The sequence below is a fragment of the Aquarana catesbeiana genome, linkage group LG02 (assembly GCF_042186555.1).
Source record: "Aquarana catesbeiana isolate 2022-GZ linkage group LG02, ASM4218655v1, whole genome shotgun sequence".
NCBI lineage: Eukaryota > Metazoa > Chordata > Amphibia > Anura > Ranidae > Aquarana > Aquarana catesbeiana.
In genome coordinates, this window is record NC_133325.1 from 199563042 (window position 1) to 199574153 (window position 11112).

At 43.5% G+C, this 11112-nt stretch overlaps 1 protein-coding gene across 3 annotated transcripts in view; it reads right to left on the reverse strand.

Annotated features, from left to right (window-relative positions):
* LACC1 (laccase domain containing 1) overlaps nucleotides 1-10036 on the reverse strand; it is a 55190-nt gene extending 45154 nt beyond the window's left edge. Inside the window, exon 1 of one of the 3 annotated variants that reach the window (XM_073614174.1) lies at nucleotides 9791-10036. The gene's annotated coding sequence lies outside the window, so the exon portion shown is untranslated. Of the gene's footprint in view, nucleotides 1-2858; nucleotides 3719-9790 lie in introns of those variants that run through there. The other 2 variants (XM_073614175.1, XM_073614176.1) reach the window with 2 other exon arrangements.
* Nucleotides 10037-11112: the final 1076 nt, after the last annotated feature.

Sequence of the window (11112 nt, forward strand, 5' to 3'; positions counted from 1 at the left end):
TCTGAGTCTATATCTGGGGATAAACATCTTTTACAAAACTGCTTCCGTCAGTAAAGTACTCAACGTTTGGATTTTCCAAGGGGCTGTCTTTCAAGTCTGGTCGGCTTGCATATCCATTACCCGGAGACTGTCATGAGTTAGGGGTTCCTGTGAGGTGGGGAGCAGAGTGGCTGGGTTTAAAGTGTTTACAGTCTCTAAGTGGATACGGGGATTTTTACACAGCATAGCTTGATATTTAACCATTCGACTGTTCGTGAACCAGTGATTTCCCTTGTAATCCATTAGTGCCTGTACCTGGTGAGGTACTCGGACATAAGTCTCCTGACCTAATGACAACTTGTCAGCTTCCGCCACAAGGAGGGCTGTTGCTGCGATAGCCCGCAGGCAGGATGGCCATCCCTGAGCTACGGTGTCCAGTTGTTTTGAGAGGTATGCTACAGGGCGCTGCCAAGACCCAGAGTATTGTGTCAGGACTCTTACTGCTATTCCTTGTTTTTCACTGGCATACAAATAGAAGACTTTTTTTTTTTTTTTTTTTTTTTTGGCTATCTGGCAAGCCTAGCGCAAGAGTCTGCATTAGGGAGACCTTAATGTCTTAATGCTCTGTTTTGCTGTTCTCCCCATTGGAAGGGTTCCTTTTCTCCCCCCTTTGTGGATTCATAGAGGGGTCTGGCTTTTATGGCAAAGTCCGGTATCCAGATTCAGCAGAATCCTGCCACTCCCAGGAATTCATGTACTTGCTGTCTGGTAGTCAGGGTGGAAATCTGACAAACAGCTTCTTTCCTGCCTTCTCCCAATTGTCTCTGTCCTTGTGATACCCTGAATCCCAGGTACTTTACAGTCTCTTGTCAAAATTGCACCTTTCTCCGGGACACCTTATAACCTGCCTCCCACAGTAATTGTAACAGTTCATTAGTGACCGCTGGGTGCATGGTCATTACAGCCTGATTGACCGCTCTGAGGTCTTGAACAGGACAACAGTGAGCTGTTTCGGGTTTCTGCGCTGGAAGTAGAGGTGTATTCCAGGGAGACTGACAGGGTTTTAGAATTCCATAGTGTAGGAATTTGTTTAAGTACTTTTGTATTCCTACTAGGGCTTTTAGAGGCCCTGGGTACTGTTTCAGGCTGACTGGAGTGGCTCCTGATTTTAATTCAATAAGGATTGGGGGAACGTGTGTGGTTAATCCTGGTAGGTTGTCTTGTGCCCCTAGTCCCGGGATGTCTTGCAGTATGCGGGCTTCAAAGGGATGGGGCAATTTTAGGATAGCCTGTCCGTCAGATTGGAAGTATATGTATGCTCTGCTTTTGCCTTTATACTTCTGCACTGCTTGGTTAATTCTGTGTCTCTCCTTAGTATTAAAAAGGGTCAATAAAAGTTGCTGGCAGTCCGACCAAGTGGGGTTATGGGTCTGAGTTATTGACCAGAGCAAATCTGTGATGGCTTGGGGCTTCTCAGAGTAGGCAGGGTTATGAATCTTCCAGTTCAGTAAATCTGTTGTGTTAAAAAGGGGTGTAAACTAGAGTCCGATATTCCTCCACCGCCTGTTCTCTTAAGGGCATTTGCAGAGGTATGTTGAAAGACGGGGCAAGGGTCCGGCTATTTGCATCAGGATTTCTCGGAGTGGAAGTGGACACTTGATTGGGGAGCCCATTGACTACTACTGAGTTCCCTATTTCTGTCCTGCCTATACCCAGAGTGTTACGGTCAGGAGTATATTTACTGAGATTTGGCATTGAAATACTGACTGAATCTGATGTAGGTGGACAACAGCTTGAGTCCTCTTGTCCACTGGACGGGGCATTTGGACATGGCTCTGACCTGTCTCTATCTGAGGTCTGTTCATCTACATACGGGGGAGGTTGATCTGTCTCTTCGGGTTGAGAATATATGTTTTGTTTGTTTTGTCAGTGGCACTACTCTTTGTCATAACCATAATTCTACACTGTTCCTCTTTTTGTGGCTTCTATCCACTGCAGGTCTTTATCTCCCATTTGTCCAAAGGATGCACAATCATCCAGACGGACGTTTTCTCCTAGCTGACTGACTGACTGACTGGCTGAGGATTTGTCCGAAAGATGCGCAATCATCTGGACGAACATTCCTCCTGACTGACTGGCTGAGGAGTTATCCGAGAGATGCACAATCATCTGGACGGATATTCCTCCTGACTGGCTGAGGATTTATTCGAGGGATGCACAATCACCCGAACGAACAGTCCTCCTGGTAGGTGCGTCTTGGTCATGTTTCTGTGAGTCTGACATAATATTCTCAAATAATCTGTCAATGGTCTCTAGGTCAAAGGTTCCCTGTGGGGGCCACCGCGTTCCATAACGGGGCCAATCTTTCTCACACAATGCTATCAATTTCTCAAGACTAAGTTTTAAATTACAGTTCTTAGTAAATCCCTTCCTAAAGTTGGAGATCATGGTTTGTAGGGGAGATTCAACACTATGTTTCCCACCCATTCTTATAACCTAACAGACACCAAGACAGACACAGAGGGTAGGGTAGATGATGAGAATTCAGTAAGGGGTCTGAATCCTCGACACAAGTAGGAACAATAGACAACGCTTCCCTCGGTCAGTGGCCTGGACGTGGTCTCCCAGCCAGAAAACGCACTTAAAAGAGGACACGGTCACTTCACCACAAAGTGATGTCTCATACACACATCAATCATACCAGACACTCCCACCCAAAAATTACTGACTGACTGAGAATTCGTCCGAAAGATGCACAATCATCTAAACGGAGGTCTCTTCTCGGAAGGTGATCAGGCTTCCCTTCTCTCGATCCGTCGAGAGGCCGACCGACTGGCTGTCTGACAGTTATCCCAAAACCAAAAGTAAAAAGCTCTCACCTGTTCCCGTTGGAGCTCCAGCTATCTACTGCTCGGATTCCCAGGTCCTTTTGACGCTACGAAGGTCGTCCACAGCAGGCCACCAAATGGGACACAGCGCAGTCTCCTAGATAACAGTTCTAGAAGGCGCCTTTTGAGACTACGATATAACCCACAGGGCTGGCCTCTCGGACCATTCCTTGTAGGTCTGGTGGAAAACAGTGCCACCTGCCTCAACAGGTCACACCGATATTCCCCCCTTACGGCCAATGCACCAAATGTGGTAGCAGGTTGGATATTGGTAATGACTGCTGGACAATGAACTTTCTGGTATGCGAGATTTTTATTCCATTCTTTTAGCTAGTAAGAATGGACACTCCTGGCCCGACTCGTGTCTATCACGCCAAGAAGTGCCCCTACAGACAAATTCAGTTGTACATATAACTTCCATTACATTACGTCACAAGCGTACAGACAATACATTTCCGTTATAAGACATTTTTAACCTCTTAACCTTTGTAAGCAGTTAACCTACTCTTATGGTTGCAAAGCAGTTAGCAAAGCAAATTCCTTTTGTACTCTTGCAGTTTGCAGATTCTTGCCTTTGCGGTTTCCTTATCTTACTTACTAATCAGCTTGACATTTGCTAACTTATAGGAAAGCGTACGTCAGTGTGCTAAACACAGGTGTCTGTGTTAAGGGGGGTGAGAGGGTGAATTCAGTGTCTTTAACCACAGCCTGTAACATTTTTACAGAGCTCATAAACTGTTCTTAGCATAGTATATACAAGAATGGCTTCTTAGCTGAAATTCTAAATCAGCCTTACTGCACACATAACCATGGCCATATAAACTGACCCCGTTCCTACTTCAGGACCTTGCAGTGGGTCAGACAGCGGCTCCTGTGTCCTCCATGTGTCTCCTCCCCTCTTCCTGATAGGAGTCCAATCGCAGCACCTGTCCTTATAGCCGATCAGGTGACAGGTAACAGACCCACGCACCTGATTGGCGGAGTGGCGGTTCAGTGTTAGGAAAGCAAATATTCATTCGCTTTTCTAACACACCTGGGTGGACTCCGAGCGAAATGCTTTGCGCCACGAAGCCACCGTTTTTGAAGCCTATTAAAGCCTGTGGCTCTAATCCGGTGCTTCAAAAACACACGCCCGCCACTGTAATTCGGGCAACTGGCAGCCAAAAAGGGGCTGGATGCCTGAATAGGGGGTGGCGGCTGCGGCCATTGATAGATTCATGCAATGCATTATTTTGAATAAACAAAAGTGATTAAATAGGCTATTAAATGAGGATTTATCTTTTGTGGTTTTTCTACATAATAGCAAGTAGCAATGCAAAGTAAGCGGTTATACTATTTACAGATTTATTCTACAATTTTAAGCAGTGTTACTTCCTTGTGATATTAAGATTAAATTTATTTATTAACAACAGTAAAATAATCATACATATATTTATATTTTTTCACCTGAGAGCATGCATGGGAAATTATATATCTGAGTCACTGATAATTTTAAAGAAAACATGCAGGCTGCAAATGCTAACGGCTCCCTCTCCCTTTCTCTGGCCCTCTGGTTTTAATACTTTTGGGTTGATTTACTAAAGGCAGATAGACTGTGCACTTTGCAAAGTGCAGTTGCGCCTGAGCTTAGTAAATGAGCAGAAACTCTGCTGACTTCCATCATGTGCAAGCAAGCAATAATGCTGTTTTTTATTTTCCTTGCATGTAATTGTTTTTTCTTTGCAAAGTGAAACTTTGCCTCATTTACTAAGCTCTGGAGCAACTGCACTTGCAGAGTGCACAGTCTATTTGCCTTTAGTAAATTAACCCCTTTGGGTTACTGGTATTGATTAAGGCAAATAGACTGTGTACCATACAAGTGTAGTTGCACTAATTTTACCCAGAGCTTAGTGAATGTTGTGACGCTTCACTTTGTAAAGAGTACTCAATCACCCGCCGCTCCATAGAGGAGAATGGAGGTTCAGGTTGGGTGAAAAAATGACAGGCGGACTCGATTGGTCCACCCGTGTGAAAGGGCCCTAACAGGGGCACAGATGGCAATTAAAACCTGACAGGTGTTCTAATCCCTCTCTACTCTTACAAAAAGAAAAAAAAAATGTGCCTTTAATTATATTTAAGGGTGAAATAGCAAGACAAATCCACCCTAGATCCATAATGGAGCATGAAAAACCCGAATAATACCAGGCCACATACCCCCACATTTAGAGTACCCATGTTGATGAGGACAAGGGTCCTTTCTACACAACCCTGGCCCAGTGTTTATGAGGGTCTACAGGAGAGGGGCTTGACAGAATCTGGAAGTTCCCTTTAACAAAAAGGGGGCATTCAGATACCGACTCCCTTATTTGAATGAAGATATATCCTACAATGTACATGCATTGTCAATCACATCATCCAGTGATTGAGATCCATGTCAATAACAATAAATGACTGCTTGCCCATGAATGACAGCTTCGACAGATGACAGCTAATATAAACAAAGGAGCGGGGTCTCCTGATTGATGTCATTGATAAAATATGGACATGACCATCAACATGGGGACTAGGTGCTTTGCCAGTTGAGAACATGTAACCTGGTAATGTTTGGAGGTGCTGCACGCTTGGCCCCCAGCCTTTTCTGGCCCACCAAGCTGCACGCTTGGATAAGGGTCTAGTATAGATTTTTGGGGTAATAATTTGTGACATATAGTAGCAGGAGAGATTCCAGCTACTATATATGATGTTGGCTTCTGTAGTGTGGGCTAAAAGTCCAGCGTTTGGACAAACGCCTAAACAAACTGGATGCTCATTCCTAGTGACTAACAAATTACCGCGAACACTTTTTAGTTACAGTTTTTTTGGGGGTTTTTTTATTTAAAAGCTAAATTCTTTTTTTTTTTTTTCTAAATTCCAGCTCCCCTACTATATACCAATATAGGATTAATGTACTTATTTTTGCAAAAATAAAACAGCTTTCCAATTATTCTACGCAGGCTTATCTCTCTCTCTTCATGGATGTTTAAAAACCCTGCTCCATTACTTCTGCCTTACTTCCTGAACATACTTTAGGTTATGACACAGGAAGGAATTGACCAGCTGATCTCATTAGCACACACTTTGCATCATTTACCCTCAGCTGGTCAACTCCTTCCTGTGTCATGACCTAAAGTCTGTTCAGGAAGTATGGCAGAAGTAATGGAGCAGTGTTTTTAACCACTTGCTTACTGGGCACTTTTACCCCCTTCCTGCCCAGGCCAATTTTCAGCTTTTGGCTCTATTACTCTTTGAATGACGATTGCACGGTCATGCTACACTGTACCCATATGACATTTTTATTATTTTTTCACACAAATAGAGCTTTTGTTTGGTGGTATTTAATCACTACTGGGTTTTTTATTTTTTGCTATACAAACAAAAAAAGATTGAAAATTTTGAAAAAAAACAAAAACGTTTTTATAGTTTGCTATAAAATTTTGCAAACAGGTAATTTTATTCCTTCATTGATGAGGCTACGCTGATGGGCACTGATAGGCTGCACTGATAAGGCGGCATTGATGGACACTAATAGGCGGCACTGATAAGGTGGAAATGATAAGGTGGAACTGATAAGGTGGAACTGAGGGGCACTAATAAGGGTGCTCTGATAGGTGGCACTAATAATGAGGCACTGATAGGCACTGGTCGGCACTGCTTAGCAGCAGTGGCTGTCAGTGTGTGGGACCGGTGTCCTGTTTATACAAGCAGGTAATCGGCTTATTTTTTTCTCATCACGCTATCAGTGTGAGGGTAAAAAAAGCTGATTACCTCATTCTGTTTACATCATGTGATCAGCTGTCATTGGCTGACAGTTGATCATGTGGTAAAGGGCTGGGATTGGCCCTTTTCCCCGATCTGTGATCAGTCGAGTCCCAAGGACTCGTGATCACGGAGCGCGCCGCAGTGCAGCGGGAGCATGGGAGGATGTCCATGTATGCTCATCTCAATCTAAGCCCGTGCTGTAGCTGTCTTTTGGCTATAACGCAGGCATTAAGTGGTTAAGCATACATGAAGAGAGAGAGGTAAGCATAAGAAGAATATATGGAAAGCTGTTTTATTTTTGCAAAATAAGTACATTCATGCTATATTGGTACATAGGGGAGCTGGAATTCAGAAGAAAAAAAAATGGTGAACAAAGGTGATCTTAGGAATGAAAGCTGACCATTGTAAGCACCCCTATCAGTGGTAAATGGCTTGTCTCTACCTTCTAACTGCCACTTTTCCTGGACAGCTTGTTCTGCCAAAGGAATTTGAGATATAATACACTTACTGGCATAATCAACGAGAAATAAATCTATGTTACAGGGGGGATTTTTTTGCACCTCAGCTGCCTGTCATAACCTGGCAATGTTCACCGGATGCCCCGTCTACATTGTTGCAGGTGCAGCACTGTGCTTCATCTCGTGGCAAAAAAAGTAGGGATCATTGTGTTCAGCAGGTGCTCCTTCCTGCCAACGCACTCTGTAGAAGTGAATGGTGCTACACCGCAACCGTATCCTCTGGATGTGGTTGCTGCATGATGAAAATTTCAGTGTAAAATTCCTCTCCAAGCAAGCATGCAAAAGGCAGCATAGCACCTCCTGATCACCTGCCAACCGCAGGCCAACTGCTATTGACAAAGGGGTCCACCACAGATTGGGAGTCAGAAGGTATGACCATATTAAAAGGGGCATTAAAGCAAAACTACATTTGGCAAATACCCACCTTACCTCTAATGATCTGAAGTCCCTCCTCAGCACTAGCATCTTCTCCCCAGTTTCTTCGGGGTGCCTGGTCTTCAGCTGTCTTGATTGGCCGGTGCAGGATGATGTAACTCCTGTACATGCGCAGGAGTTCATTCATCCCAGCACCCAGGCACTGTGCTGGAAATGTACCCTAAGCAGCACGTGCACAGCTCAACATACGTTTAAAAAGGAGTCTGCGAACAAGAAGGCACGTTTATTTTATTGCAGTAGAGACAAAGCATGTCTCTTCTACAATAGGGATCCTGCCTGTTCACAATTGTTTTTTTTGCAGGTTTAGTTCCACTTTAATGCTAGTGACAGACTGCATCCTATAACATACACTATATTAACAAAAGTATTGAGACACCTGCCTTTTACAGGCACAGGAACTTTAATGGCATCCCAGTCTTAGTCTGTAGGGTTCAATATTGAGTTGGCCCACGCTTCTCTTCTTCTGGGAAGGCTGTCCACAAGGTTTAGGAGTGTGTCTTTGGGAATGTTTGACCATTCTTCCGCAAGCACATTTGTGAGGTCAGGCACTGATGTTGGACGAGAAGGTCTGGCTCGCAGTCTCCGCTCTAATTCATCCTAAATGTGTTCTATTGGGTTGAGGTCAGGACTCTGTGCAGGCCAGTCAAGTTCCTCCACCCCAAACTTGCTTATCCATGTCTTTATGGACCTTGCTTTGTGCACTGGTGCACAGTCATGTTGGAACAGGACGGGGTCATCCCCAAACTGTTCCCACAAAGTTGGGAGCATGAAATTGTCCAAAAGGGCTTAGTATGTTGATGCCTTAGGCTGGGTTCACACCATCGCCTCATGCGGCTCCCAGCAGGGGTCCGGTGCATCCTGGTTCACCGTTTTAGGTCTGATTTCCGCCCAAATTTTGGGCTGAATTCAGACCTGAAATGGACCAAAAGACGCATAGGGCTCCTGTGCAAATTTGCACCGGAGCCTCAGTGGAGATATGTGAACCAGCTCCATAGAGAGCCGGTCAAAATCTCCTGCTATTATGAATTGGATGCGGATAAACCGCATTCAATTTGCAATGATGTGAACCCAGCCTCAAGCTTTCCCTTCACCAAATGATTTGCACCAGTGCACAAAGCAAGGTCCATAAAGACATGGATGAGCGAGCTTGGCGTGGAGAAACTTTACTGGTCTGCACAGAGTCCTGACTTCAACCCGATAGAACACCTTTGGGATGAATTAGAGTGGAGACTGCAAGCCAGACCTTCTCATCCACATCAGTGCCTGACCTCACAAATGCACTTCTGGAAGAATGGTCAAACATTCCCATAGACACACTCCTAAACCTTGTGAACAGCGTTCCCAGAAGAGTTGAAGCTGTTATAGCTGCAAAGGGAGGGCCAACTCAATATTGAACCCTACAGACTAAGACTGGACTGGGATGCCATGTGTGGGATGTTCATGTGTGTGTAAAGGCAGGGGTCCCAATACTTTTGGTAATATAATGTATGTCAGTCGTTTTTTATTTTGACCACAGTTATGCCCTGTACACACGGTCAGATTTTCTGACGGAAAATGTGTGATAGGACATTGTTGTCGGAAATTCTGACCGTGTGTAGGCTCCATCACACATTTTCCATCGGATTTTCCGACACACAAAGTTTGAAAGCAGGCTATAAAATTTTCCGACAACAAAATCTGTTGTCGGAAATTCCGATCATGTGTACACAAATCCGACGCACAAAGTGCCACGCATGCTCAGAATAAATTAAGAGACGAAAGCTATTGGCTACTGCCCCGTTTATAGTCCCGACGTATGTGTTTTACGTCACCGCGTTCATAACGATCGGTTTTTCCCACAACTTTGTGTGACCGTGTGTATGCAAGACAAGTTTGAGCCAACATCCATCGGAAAAAAATCCATGGATTTTGTTGTCGGAATGTCCGACCGTGTGTACAGGGCATACCACTTTAAGCATTCACATGTTTATAAATAGCAAATTATTCTAGTAAAAAAATGATTTATGCAGTCTAGAAAAAGCATTTTAAACTGTGATTTGGAATTATAATCCGTATACAAGATCTGTTTCTAACAAGTATGGTCCTCTTGTACTATTGCATTGGATACTGTTATTCAGATCCCGGCAGTATAAGGAAAGGATTCAGCAATTTCACAAGTAAGACCACGAATAAGCAATGAAATATGTTACTTACTGTTATTTCACATGCAGCTCCTTGGCTTGTCTCAGTGACTTGTCAACAAATGCACATTTTACTTCCTTTAAATACAGACAATTTAGATGACACGCAGCGTACGTAGAAGAACTCTCCACCTTTTTCTGTCCCACAATTCTGCTGGCTGCCTGAGGTCTTGTTAGAAAGGTGGAGAAGTTCTAGTTCAGGCTTTCCCAGGGTTTTCTCTTCTGCAAAACACTGTCTAAAGGTTTACTTCCTGTTACACAAAAGATAGTATCGTGTGAGTGTTGTAAGAGCCGCTATGGAAAATCCAAAATCATATCTGAGTGACATTTGTGATTTACTGGTTAGTTTATCCAAAGAAGGAAGTTATGCAGAATAAAATTCTGAAAAAAGTGTTAAACAAATAAGGATCCATGCACACTGAACTTAAAAAAAACAGCAGTTCTTTTGGAAGATAAAGACACCGATATAGAATATTTTTGTACGGGCATTTAGAAGCGTTTAGTGTTTTTTTCTGCCAGAATACCTCTCTCAAAAAGGCAAACCAGTTTTTTTTAGAAGCAGTGTTCTTTAACCCTTTCGCTGCCAGAGCCGTTATTTGCCTATTTTGCACACATGCTCAAAGAATCATTTTAGGCCTGAAGATTACATAAAACCCCCAAAGCATTATATACTTTCTGAAAACAGACACCCTAGAGAAATATATAGTGGTAGCTCCAATTTTTTATGTCACACAATATTACTGCAGTTTATTTTAGGGCATACAAACGCAATAAATTACCCAATTTGTTGGTTCTTTTTGTTAACAGAAATTAATTTTATTGGAAAAACATAGGCAGTATAAAACATATCCAGGATATCAAACAAAAGTCTTATGTGACATTATAAAACATAAAAGTGCACTAGGTCAAAATGACCATTTAGGTCATAGATCATTCACAAAGCAAAATAGAACTGCAGTATACAGTGCAAAACGTATAAAGAATTGATAAGTCAGGTCTCTAAGCTATTCCTACGCTATCTCAGTAACAGCTGATGGAACTACCACGTAATATGAAGGGGAGGAGGGCGAAGGAATCAGGGAAACAGACCATAAGGAAGAGAGGGGAAGGGCAGGAATTTGCCGCCCAGGAGAAGATCGGGGGGGGGGGGGGGGGGCGAAGACCACATATCTCAAATATGAGTATGCAAAGTAGACTCCTATTATAGGTCGTCGGGGATCAGCCACAAGCATCGATCCAGTTCGATCAGATTTTGTCAAACTTTCCCGAGCAATTGCTGCTCTCGTATGTGATTCTATAGAGTGATAACACCTTGCTAAATGTCTCCTGCCACGA